Genomic DNA, 10,926 nt, shown 5'->3' on the forward strand with positions numbered 1-10,926 from the left:
ACAGGCGTGAGCCACCGCGCCTGGCCACTAAGTGTTAAAGTTCATTCCTTTAACAAGTATTTATTGAGGGTCTATTATGTGCCAAGCCCTGGGGTTCCAACAAAACCTGAGACACAGACAAGTTCCCTGAGATCTTGTGGAGGTTACATTCCCGTGGAGGGAAGCAACCACATAGTGGATACTTAATTGTTGAGTAAATGTTGAGTTGCCTGGGCAATATAGCAAGACCCTGTCTTTAAAAAAAAAAAAAAAAAAAAAGAGTATCTACTATGTGTCAGACATTGTTCTAGGCATTAAAGACATAGCAATGAGGCCAGGCACGGTGATTTACACCTGTCATCCCAGCATTTTGGAAGGCTGAGGCAGGCAGATCACTTGAAGTTCTGGCCTCCCACTGGCTCACACCTGTAATCCCAGCACTTTGGGAGGCCAAGGCAGGTGGATCACTTGAGGCCAGGAGTTCAAAACCAGTCTGACCAACATAGTGAAACCTCATCTCTACTAAAAATCAAAAATAAGCCAGGCATGGTGGCGGGCACCTGTAATCCCAGCTACTCAGGAGTCTGAGGCAGGAGAATCGCTTGAACTTGGAAGGCAGAGGTTGCAGTGAGCCAAGATAACACCACTGCACCCCAGCCTGGATGACGGAGTGAGACCCTATCTCAAAAAAAGAAAGAAAGAAAGAGAGAGAGAGAGAACATGAACATGTTTTTTGGGGGACACAGTTCAAAACCATAATACCACCTCTGAAAAAAGACCCTTCCTGAACACCTGAAGAGCCGGCCTCCCCCATCACTCCATCACTTCCCTATCACCTGCTTCATTTCCTTCCCGTGAGTTACCATCATCTGTCGTTGTGTGTTCCCATGGTGGCTGGTTGTTTCCTCTACTGGAATGTAACCTCCACGAGATCTCAGGGAACTTGTCTGTGTCTCAGGCTTTGTTGGATCCCCAGGGCTTGGCACATAGTAGGCCCTCAATAAATATTTGTCAAAGGAATGAACTTTAAAGACCGTCTACTTTGCAGAGGTCCCCAACTTTTGGGGTTCAAAAGCCCCTCTGAGGATTTGTAATGGGAAATGTGCACATAAGCACACAGAGAAATATTTGCAGGTCTTAACTGAGGCCTGAAGAGGGGTGTGACCTGCCCACAATTCCCAGCTTATTTTTTTTTTTTTTTTTTTTTTTTTTTTTTTTGAGGCGGAGTCTCGCTCTGTCTCCCAGGCTGGGGTGCAGTGGCCAGATCTCGGCTCACTGCAAGCTCCGCCTCCCGGGTTTTACGCCATTCTCCTGCCTCAGCCTCCCGAGTAGCTGGGACTACAGGCGCCCGCCACCTCGCCCGGCTAGCTTTTTTGTATATTTTTTTAGTAGAGACGGGGTTTCACTGTGTTAGCCAGGATGGTCTCGATCTCCTGACCTCGTGATCCGCCCGTCTCGGCCTCCCAAAGTGCTGGGATTACAGGCTTGAGCCACCGCACCCGGCCAATTCCCAGCTTATTAATGGCTCACCTTGAATTAAAGTTCTCATCGCTGACTCCTACACCAGAGCCCTATTAATTAATTAATAAATCAGAGGTTCCCAAGCTCACTGGTGGACTGTGGGGCAGTCAAGTTTAAAAATTGTCTGTGGCATTGCAAGTATCAGCCCCTGGGGGTGGGAACATTCAGGTGCATAAAGTTTGGTTTCTGTCTTCAAATCAGTAGTTTCCAGGGTCTAATGCTGGAACTGCAAATTGAAAAGGAGAAATCACTCATCTATTTTTAAAATATTTACTAAAACATGGCTGGGCGCAGTGGCTCACGCTTGTAATCCCAGCACTTTGGGAGGCCAAGGTGGGGAGATTACCTGAGGTCAGGAGTTCGAGACCGGCCTGGCCAATATGATGAAACCCTGTCTCCACTAAAAATACAAAAATTAGCTGGGTGTGGTGGTGGGCGCCTGTAATCCCAGCTACTCTAGAGGCGGCTGAGGCAGGAAATTGCTTGAATTCAGGAGGCAGAGGTTGCAGTAAGCTAAGATCGTGTCACTGCACTCCAGCCTGGATGACAGAGACTCTGTCTCAAAAGAAAAAAATATATATGTATATACGCCAGTCGTGGTGGCTCATACCTGTAATCCCAGCACTTTAGAAGGCCAAGGTGGGTGGATCGCTTGAGGTCAGGAGTTTGAGACCAGCCTGACCAACATAGTGAAACCTCGTTTCTACTAAAAATACAAAATTAGCCAGGCATGGTGGTGCACGCCTGTAATCCCAGCTACTCCAGAGGCTGAGACAGGAGAATCACTTGAACCCAGGAGGCAGAGGTTGCAGTGAGCCAAGATGACTCCATTGCACTCCAGCCTGGGCAACAATAGCGAGACTCCGTTTAAAAATATATGTGTGTGTGTGTGTGTGTGTGTGTGTGTGTGTGTGTGTGTGTGTGTGTGTGCGTGCATATTTATTGATTAAAACAATGTTAGGCCAGGCGCGGTGGCTCAAGCCTGTAATCCCAGCACTTTGGGAGGCCGAGACGGGCGGATCACGAGGTCAGGAGATCGAGACCATCCTGGCTAACATGGTGAAACCCCGTCTCTACTAAAAAATACAAAAAAAACTAGCCGGGTGAGGTGGCGGACGCCTGTAGTCCCAGCTACTCGGGAGGCTGAGGCAGGAGAATCACTTGAACCCGGGAGGTGGAGGTTACAGAGAGCCGAGATCACGCCACTGCACTCCAGCATGGACAACAGAGTGAGAATCCGTCTCAAAATAAATAAATAAGCTAAAAATTTAACAAAAAGAGACATAGCAATGAACAAAAGAAGACAAAATGTCTACCCTCATGGAGCTTACATTCCTGTGGGCTTAAAAATCCAACCTGGGCCGGGCGCAGTGGCTCAAGCCTGTAATCCCAGCACTTTGGGAGGCCGAGACGGGCGGATCACGAGGTCAGGAGATCGAGAACATCCTGTCTAACCCGGTGAAACCCCGTCTGTACTAAAAAATACAAAAAAACTAGCCGGGCGAGGTGGCGGACGCCTGTAGTCCCAGCTACTGGGGAGGCTGAGGCAGGAGAATGGCGTAAACCCGGGAGGCAGAGCTTGCAGTGAGCCAAGATCCGGCCACTGCACTCCAGCCTGGGCGACAGAGCAAGACTCCGTCTCAGAAAAAAAAAAAAAAAAAAAAAAAAAATCCAACCTGAATGGCCGGGCGCAATGGCTCATGTCTGTAATCCCAGCACTTTAGGAGGCCAAGGAGGGTGGATCACCTGAGGTCAGGAGTTCAAGACCAGCCTGACCAATGTGAAGAAATCCTGTCTCTACAAAATACAAAATTAGCCAGGCATGGTGGCGCAAGCCTGTAATCCCAGCTACTAGGGAGGCTGAGGTGGGAGAATCGCTTGAACCTGGGAGGCGAAGGTTGTGATGAGCTGAGATTGCACCATTGTACTCCAGCCTGGGCAACAAGAGTGAATTGTCTCAAAAAAAAAAAAAAGAAATTCAACCTGAAATATTTTATTATTTTTATTTTTATTTTTATTTTTTGAGAAGGAGTCTTGCTCTGTCGCCCAGGCTGGAGTGCAGTGGCACGATCTTGGCTCATTGCAACCTCCACCTCCCAGGTTCACGCCATTCTCCTGCCTCAGCCTCCCAAGTAGCTGGGACTACAGGTGTGTGCCACCACACCCAGCTAATTTTTAATATTTTTAGTAGAGACAGGGTTTCACCATGTTAGCCAGGATGGTCTTGATCTCCTGACCTCATGATCCGCCCACCTCAGCCTCCCAAAGTGCTGGGATTACAGGTGTGAGCCACCGCGCCCAGCCAATCTTCTCTACTACAATGTCTAATCTGCTATTACTCCCATCCAGGGTATTTTTTATCTCACATATTGTAGTTTTCATCACTGTAAGTTCTATTTGTCTTTGTATCTTCTATGTCTCTACTTAACTTTTTTTTTTTTTTAGACGGAGTCTCACTCTGTCTCCCAGGCTGGAGTGCAGTGGTGCGATCTCAGCTCACTGCAACCTTGGCCTCTCAGGTTCAAGCGATTCTCTTGCCTCAGCCCAAGTAGCTGGGATTACAGGCGCCTGCCACCAAGCCCAGCTAATTTTTGTATTTTTAGTAGAGACGGGGTTTCACCATGTTGGCCAGGCTGGTCTTGAACTCCTGACCTAGTGATCCGCCTGTCTTGGCCTCCCAAAATGTTGGGATTACAGGCCTGAGCCACAGCACCTGGCCTTCTACTTAACCTTATAAACATATGAAATACAGTTCCAGTAACTATCTTAATATCCTTATCTACTAATTCTCATATCTGTGTCAGTTCTGGATTGGTTTCAATTGATGTATTTTTGTCCTCTTTAGTAGTGATATTTTCCTGCATGTTTGCCTGGTTATTGCTGATTGGATATTAGACACTGTGGGTTTTACCTTGTCCTCTTTCTCTCTTTTTCTTCATCTTTTTTCCTCCTCTTTCCTCCTCCTCTTTCTACTTCTTCTATATTTTGGTATCCCTAAAAACATTCTTTCCTTTTTCCCCTGGACCACCCTCCCCTTCCCCTGTCCTGCTTGCTCTGTGCCTTGGCCCCACCTCTTCCTAAAAAAACAACAAGGCCGAGCACGATGGCTCACGCCTGTAATCCTGGCACACTGGGAGGCCAAGGCGGGTGGATCACCTGAGGTCAGGAGTTCGAGACCAGCCTGGCCAACATCATGAAACCCTGTCTCTACTAAAAATACAAAAATTAGCCAGGAATGGTGGCATGCACCTGTAACCCCAGCTACTCCAGAGACTGAGGCATGAGAATTGCTTGAACCCAGGAGGTAGAGTGTGCAGTGAGCCAAGATCACACCACTGCACTCCAGCCTGGACAACAGAGTAAGACTCTGTCTCAAAAATAAAATAAAATTAAATTAAATTTTAAAAGGCTGGGCAAGATGGCTGACCCCTGTAATCCCAGCACTTTGGGAGGCCAAGACAGATGGATCACTTTAGGTCAGAAAGACCAGCCTGGCCAACATGGCAAAACTCCATCTCTACTAAAAATACAAAAATTAGCTGGGTATGGTGGCAAACACCTGTAATTCCAGCTACTTGGGAGCCTGACTCAGGAAAATCATTTAAACTTGGGAGGCAGAGGTGGCAGTGAGCCGAGATGGTGCCACTGCACTCCAGCCTGGGTGACAGACTCCATCTCAAAAAAAAAATAGATAGATGATAGGTAGATAGATAGACACACAGACACATATCACATATGTATACACACATATATTAATATATACACGTATATATATATATATATTCTTGAACATTTTATACTGGATACAGTCAAGGCATTTGGAAACAGTTTAATTCTTTTGGAATCAAAAGTGCAACTCAGGGCTGGGCGTGGTGGCTCAGGCCTGTAATCCCCACACTTTGGGAGGTCAAGGCGGATGGATCACCTGAGGTCTTGAGTTTGAGACCAGCCTGGCCAACATAATGAAACCCCGTCTTGGCAGATCACGAGGTCAGGAGATCGAGACCATCCTGGCTAACATGGTGAAACCCCGTCTCTACTAAAAAAATTCAAAAAAACTACCCGGGCGTGGTGGCGTGCGCCTGTAGTCCCAGCTACTCAGGAGGCTGAGGCAGGAGAATGGCGTAAACCCGGGAGGTGGAGCTTGCAGTGAGCTGAGATCCAGCCACTGCACTCCAGCCTGGGTGACAGAGCAAGACCCCATCTCAAAAAAAAAAAAAAGAAAAAGAAACCCCGTCTCTACTAAAAATACAAAAATTAGTCCGGTGTGGTGGCGTGTGCCTGTAATCCCAGCTACTCAGGAGGCTGAGGCAGGAGAACTGCTTGAACTCAGGAGACAGAGGTTGCAGTGAGCGGAGACCACGCCACTGCACTCCAGCCTGGGTGACAGAGCAAGCCTCTGTCTCAAAAACAACAACAACAACAACAACATAAAAAGGTGCAACTTACTCTAGAACTAACTTTTCCCCACTACTGAGGCAAGAACAATGCCCCAAGAACCCTGAGGTTTTCGAGGCTGGTTGGTGGCACAAGCATTATTCCTGGGTTTGTGTGAGTGGAATGCACTTGTACCTCTAATCATTTCAGGTGGTTCTTTCTCTGGCCTCGGGTCAGCCCTTTCATGTCATGTGTGGGCTGAGCATCACTCAGAGGACGGCTGGAGAAGCGCTTGCTGCAGACCACTGGGATTCTCTGTGCGCAGCTGTATCCTCTCCAGAACTTGAACCTCCCTGGTCCCCCTGGACTCTTAGCTCTGTTTGCTCAACTCAGGGGATCTGCCAGACTCCACCTGGGTTCCCCCTCTCTGCATCATGGCCTGGAAATTCCCAAGACAGTAACATTGTGGGAGCATTCACTGGGCTCACCCCGTTTGTTGCCTGTCCCTCAGGGATCACTGTCCTCTGTTGACTGATGTCCAAAGTCTTGAAAAACATGGTTTCATACACATTTTATCCATTTTGTTTTGTTCTTTCAGGTGAGAAAGTAAATCTACACTGTTACTGCATCTCGGTCAGCCAAATGCATTTGAGACTCACTCATGTTGAGGCCAGGTGCAGTGGCTCATGCCTGTAATCCCAGCACTTTGGGAGGCCAAGGGGGGCAGATCACCTGAGGTCAGGAATTTAAGACCAGCCTGGTCAACATGGTGAAACCTCGTCTCTACTAAAAATACAATAATTAGCCGGGTGTGGTGATGAGCGCCTGTAGTCCCAGCTACTCGGGAGGCTGAGGCAGGAGAATTGCTTGAATCTGGGAGGCGGAGGTTGCAGTGAGCCAAGATCGTGTCTCTGTACTCTGGCATGGGCGACAGAGTGAGACTCCCTCTTAAAAAAAAAAAAAAAAACGGCTGGGTGTGGTGGTTCACGCCTGTAATCCCAGCACTTTGGGAGGGCCAGGCAGGAGAATCACTTGAGTACAGGAATTTGAGACTAGCCTAGGAAACATAGCAAGACCTTATTCAGAAAAAGAAGGAGAAGAAGAAAGGAAGGAAGGGGCCGGGCACGGTGGCTCAAGCCTGTAATCCCAGCACTTTGGGAGGCCGAGACGGGCAGATCACGAGGTCAGGAGATCGAGACCATCCTGGCTAACACGGTGAAACCCCATCTCTACTAAAAAAATACAAAAAAACTAGCCGGGCGAGGTGGCGGGCGCCTGTAGTCCCAGCTACTCGGGAGGCTGAGGCAGGAGAATGGCGTAAACCCGGGAGGCGGAGCTTGCAGTGAGCTGAGATCCGGCCACTGCACTCCAGCCCGGGCGATAGAGCGAGACTCCGTCTCAAAAAAAAAAAAAAAAAAAGAAAGGAAGGAGGGAGGGAGGGAAGGATGGAAGGAAGGATGAAAGGAGGGAAAGAAAGAGGGAGAGAAGAAAGAGGAGGAGGAAGATTTCACATAAAAATCAAGACTGGTACTTTCTTTTGAAAAATGGGTCTGGGCGCAGTGGCTCACGCCTGTAATCCCAGAGCTTTGGGAGGCCAAGGTGGGTGGATCACGAGGTCAGGAGATCGAGACCAGCCTGGCTAACACGGTGAAACCCCGTCTCTACTAAAAATACAAAAAATTAGCCAGGTATGATGGCGGACGCCTGTAGTCCCAGCTACTCAGGAGGCTGAGGCAGGAGAATGATATGAACCTGGGAGGCAGAGCTTGCAGTGAGCTAAGATCCGGCCACTGCACTCCAGCCTGGGTGACAGAGCGAGACTGCGTCTCAAAAATAAAAAAATAAAAAAAAAAAAAAAAAAAAAAAGATCAAAATGGGAAGATCTGGTCACACTGGATTCACATTCCTGCATGGCGATTGGCTGGCACACAGGAACAGCTAGCAGCATTACATGGGCCCTGCCTGTTGCGCAGTCCCCACCATTCCCAGTTGTCTTGCCCAGGCCTCCATAACATAAACTCCATCATGGGTTTATGTTACCTGCTGGTCTCTGGAGACATTTAAGACTCCCAATACAATGTGTCATGAAGAGAATGAACCAATGTTGTTGCGAAGATTCTAAAAGCAGCTAAATTACTTGAACGGTGAAAAAACAGAAAATAGTTCATTTCACTGGGGCTACAAAAACACAGGACCTTGAAGGAAGAATATAGTGTTACCAAGCAGAGGATTTGGCAAGCAGATACCACTTCACCTCTGCTTGCAGCTTGCAATCCAAACAGGTCCTTCAGCCCCAAGCTGTCTCTGGACAGGGGAGGCTGGCCCTGCCTCCCAGCGAGATCCAGGCAGGTGCCATGAGCAGGTCAGCCAGGCAGTCAGGTTGCGAATCAGAGGGACTCTTCTGTTTGTGCGGTCAGGACTCCATGTGCATTATTTATGAGCCCTTCTGTAGATGGCACCTGCCAGCCACCTGGATCTGAGCAGCCACTCAGGTGCCAAGTATCAGGTTTGACTTGGCTGCCGCCCTGTACCAGTTCTTGCCCAAAGCACTTCCTTTATTTTTTTATTTTTTAAAGACACAGTCTCGCTGTGTCGCCCAGGCTGGAGTGCAGTGGCACGATCTCAGCTCACTGCAACCTCCATCTCCTGGGTTCAAGCAATTCTCCTGCCTCAACCTCCCAAGTAGCTGGAATTACAGGTGTGCACCACCTCGCCTGGCTAATTTTTGTATTTTTAGTAGAGATGGGGTTTCACCACGTTGGCCAGGCTGGTCTCGAAATACTGACCTCAGGTGATCCACCTGCCTTGGCTTGCCAAAGTGCTGGGATTATACGTGTGAACCACCGCACCTGGACCCCAAAGTGCTTTCAGATGCATTCATCAGCAACCTGAGGCTGGACCTGGCTCTCTGCGGACTGTGATTATGATAGGTGAAAAGTGGTGGGAGACTATCCTCCTCACCCTCACCCCCACCCCCATGGGGAACCTCACCTTCTGTTGTCTTTGAGACACTCTACTTACGGACCACTGGCCTGTGAATTTGGTCAACCAGCTGGGGAGAGTCACAAAAGTAGCAAACACACACTCACTATGTGCCTGGCACTCTTCTCTACAGTGTGTGTGTATACATTATTTTCATAACAGTCTTATGATGTAAGACCTTTATTATACCTATTTTACAGGTAAGTACTCTAAGACATGATTTCTCCAACTGTTTTTTTTTTTTTTTTTTTTTTTTTCTTTTGAGACAAGGTCTCTCTCTGTCATCCTAGATGCAGTGCAGTGGTGCGATCACAGCTCAATGCAGCCCACCTCCCAGGCTTGAGCAATTCTTTCCCCTCAGCTTCCTGAGTAACTGGGACTACAGGTGTGCCACCATGCCCAGCTGATTCTTTTATTTTTCATAGAGATGGGGTCTTGCTATGTTGCCCAGGCTAATCTCAAACTTCTGGGCTCAAGTGATCCTCCTGCCTCAGCCTCTCAAAGTTCTGGGACTGGCTGGGTGCGGTGGCTCATGCCTGTAATCCCAGCACTTTGGGAGGCCGAGGCAGGTGGATCACAAGGTCAGGAGATCGAGACCACCCTGGCTAACCCGGTGAAACCCCGTCTCTACTAAAAAAAAATACAAAAAAATTAGCCGAGTGTGGTGGCGGGTGCCTGTAGTCCCAGCTACTCGGTAGGCAGAAGCAGGAGAACGGCGTGAACCTGGGAGGCAGAGCTTGCAGTGAGCCAAGATTGCACCACTGCACATTCCAGCCTGGGCAACAGAACGAGACTCTGTCTCAAAAAAAAAAAAAGAAAAAAAAACAATTAGCCAGGTGTGGTGGTGCATGCCTGTAATCCCAGCTACTTGGGAGCCTGAGGCAGGAGAATCGCTTGAACCCAGGAGGTGGAGGTTGCAGTGAGCCAAGATCTCACCACTACACACCAGCCTGGGTGATACAGCAAGACACTGTCTGCAAAAAAAAAAAAAAAAAAAAAAAAAAGGAAGCAATAAAAATAACACTTGTACTAAGATATCATTTACATACCATAAAATTTACGCCTTTCAGTTGGTTTTAAAAGCAATACAGTTTCAGTGGTTTTTTCATTAATTCATAGGTTATACAGCCACTGCCACTACCTAACTCCAGGACATTTTCATCATGCTCCCCCAAAAGACCTCATACCCATTAACAGTCACTCCTTTACCATCAGCTCCTAGAAGCCACTAATCTACTTTCTCTCTATAGATTTGCCTATTCTGGACATTTCATATAAATGGAGTCTTACTATGTATGGTCTTTGGTGACTTTTGTAGAGACGAATCTCACCATGTTGCCTAGCCTGGTCTCAAACTACTGGGCTCAAACAATCCTCCAGCCTCAGCTTCCCAAAGTGCTGGGATTACAGGCATGAACCACCATGCCCACCCTCCAATGGCATCCTTTATATTTTTATTATTTATTTATTTATTTTTGAGACAGAGTTTCACTCTTTTTTTTTTTTTTTTTTGAGACGGAGTCTCACTGTCACCCAGGCTGGAGTGCAGTGGCGCGATCTCAGCTCACTGCAAGCTCCGCCTCCCGGGTTTATGCCATTCTCCTGCCTCAGCCTCCCGAGTAGCTGGGACTACAGGCGCCCGCCACCACGCCCAGCTAATTTTGTATTTTTTAGTAGAGACGAGGTTTCACCGTGTTAGCCAGGATGGTCTCGATCTCCTGACCTCAGGTGATCTGCCCGTCTTGGCCTCCCAAAGTGCTGGGATTACAGATGTGAGCCACCGTGACCGCTGGCATCCTTTATAGCAAAAGGATCCCATTCACGATTTTCCATCACATTCAGGTGTCATGTCTCTTTGGCTGCCTGTAATATGAAACGGTTCTTTGATCTTTTTTTTTTTTTTTTTTCTTTTTTAGACGGAGTCTCACTCTGTTGTCCAGGATGGACAGGATGGAATGCAATGGCATTCCACGATCTTGGCTCACTGCAACCTCCGCCTCCCGGGTTCAAGAGATTCTCATGCCTCAGACTCCTGAATAGCTGAGATTACAGGCACCCACCACCTCA

This window comes from Rhinopithecus roxellana, chromosome 10 (genome assembly GCF_007565055.1).
Source record: "Rhinopithecus roxellana isolate Shanxi Qingling chromosome 10, ASM756505v1, whole genome shotgun sequence".
Lineage (NCBI taxonomy): Eukaryota > Metazoa > Chordata > Mammalia > Primates > Cercopithecidae > Rhinopithecus > Rhinopithecus roxellana.